Consider the following 2500-nt stretch of genomic DNA (forward strand, 5'->3'; position numbering starts at 1 on the left):
TCACCGCGCAATGCAAGAACAGGCCAAAAACTGGCCAAAACGGCCCAAAAACGGGCCAAAACTGGCCATTTTTGGCTGCACGAGCGAGCGGCGAGCGGCGGACAGCGAGCGAAGCGAGAGGCAGCACCGTCCCTGCTATACGAAAGCCCCATCCAGCCCTGTGCCACCCGGGGGGTTCCAGGGTGCTGAGATGGCTGACGTTTTGCTCCGCTCTCGACGGTCACCGCGCAATGCAAGAACAGGCCAAAAACTGGCCAAAACGGCCCAAAAACGGGCCAAAACTGGCCATTTTTGGCTGCACGAGCGAGCGGCGAGCGGCGGACAGCGAGCGAAGCGAGAGGCAGCACCGTCCCTGCTATACGAAAGCCCCATCCAGCCCTGTGCCACCCGGGGGGTTCCAGGGTGCTGAGATGGCTGACGTTTTGCTCCGCTCTCGACGGTCACCGCGCAATGCAAGAACAGGCCAAAAACTGGCCAAAACGGCCCAAAAACGGGCCAAAACTGGCCATTTTTGGCTGCACGAGCGAGCGGCGAGCGGCGGACAGCGAGCGAAGCGAGAGGCAGCACCGTCCCTGCTATACGAAAGCCCCATCCAGCCCTGTGCCACCCGGGGGGTTCCAGGGTGCTGAGATGGCTGACGTTTTGCTCCGCTCTCGACGGTCACCGCGCAATGCAAGAACAGGCCAAAAACTGGCCAAAACGGCCCAAAAACGGGCCAAAACTGGCCATTTTTGGCTGCACGAGCGAGCGGCGAGCGGCGGACAGCGAGCGAAGCGAGAGGCAGCACCGTCCCTGCTATACGAAAGCCCCATCCAGCCCTGTGCCACCCGGGGGGTTCCAGGGTGCTGAGATGGCTGACGTTTTGCTCCGCTCTCGACGGTCACCGCGCAATGCAAGAACAGGCCAAAAACTGGCCAAAACGGCCCAAAAACGGGCCAAAACTGGCCATTTTTGGCTGCACGAGCGAGCGGCGAGCGGCGGACAGCGAGCGAAGCGAGAGGCAGCACCGTCCCTGCTATACGAAAGCCCCATCCAGCCCTGTGCCACCCGGGGGGTTCCAGGGTGCTGAGATGGCTGACGTTTTGCTCCGCTCTCGACGGTCACCGCGCAATGCAAGAACAGGCCAAAAACTGGCCAAAACGGCCCAAAAACGGGCCAAAACTGGCCATTTTTGGCTGCGCGAGCGAGCGGCGAGCGGCGGACAGCGAGCGAAGCGAGAGGCAGCACCGTCCCTGCTATATACGAAAGCCCCATCCAGCCCTGTGCCACCCGGGGGGTTCCAGGGTGCTGAGATGGCTGACGTTTTGCTCCGCTCACGACGGTCACCGCACCACGCAAGAACGGACCAAAAACAGGCCAAAACAGCCCAAAAACGGGCCAAAACTGGCCATTTTTGGCTGAGCGAGCGAGCGGTGAGCGGCGAACAGCGAGCGAAGCGAGAGGCAGCACCGTCCCTGCTATACGAAAGCCCCATCCAGCCCTGTGCCACCCGGGGGGTTCCAGGGTGCTGAGATGGCTGACGTTTTGCTCCGCTCTCGACGGTCACCGCGCAATGCAAGAACAGGCCAAAAACTGGCCAAAACGGCCCAAAAACGGGCCAAAACTGGCCATTTTTGGCTGCACGAGCGAGCGGCGAGCGGCGGACAGCGAGCGAAGCGAGAGGCAGCACCGTCCCTGCTATACGAAAGCCCCATCCAGCCCTGTGCCACCCGGGGGGTTCCAGGGTGCTGAGATGGCTGACGTTTTGCTCCGCTCTCGACGGTCACCGCGCAATGCAAGAACAGGCCAAAAACTGGCCAAAACGGCCCAAAAACGGGCCAAAACTGGCCATTTTTGGCTGCACGAGCGAGCGGCGAGCGGCGGACAGCGAGCGAAGCGAGAGGCAGCACCGTCCCTGCTATACGAAAGCCCCATCCAGCCCTGTGCCACCCGGGGGGTTCCAGGGTGCTGAGATGGCTGACGTTTTGCTCCGCTCTCGACGGTCACCGCGCAATGCAAGAACAGGCCAAAAACTGGCCAAAACGGCCCAAAAACGGGCCAAAACTGGCCATTTTTGGCTGCGCGAGCGAGCGGCGAGCGGCGGACAGCGAGCGAAGCGAGAGGCAGCACCGTCCCTGCTATATACGAAAGCCCCATCCAGCCCTGTGCCACCCGGGGGGTTCCAGGGTGCTGAGATGGCTGACGTTTTGCTCCGCTCACGACGGTCACCGCACCACGCAAGAACGGACCAAAAACAGGCCAAAACAGCCCAAAAACGGGCCAAAACTGGTCATTTTTGGCTGCGCGAGCGAGCGGCGAGCGGCGAACAGCGAGCGAAGCGTGAGGCAGCACCGTCCCTGCTATACGAAAGCCCCATCCAGCCCTGTGCCACCCGGGGGGTTCCAGGGTGCTGAGATGGCTGACGTTTTGCTCCGCTCACGACGGTCACCGCGCCATGCAAGAACGGACCAAAAACAGGCCAAAACAGCCCAAAAACGGGCCAAAACTGGCCATTTTTGGC

Source organism: Musa acuminata, unplaced genomic scaffold (assembly GCF_036884655.1).
Source record: "Musa acuminata AAA Group cultivar baxijiao unplaced genomic scaffold, Cavendish_Baxijiao_AAA HiC_scaffold_425, whole genome shotgun sequence".
Lineage (NCBI taxonomy): Eukaryota > Viridiplantae > Streptophyta > Magnoliopsida > Zingiberales > Musaceae > Musa > Musa acuminata.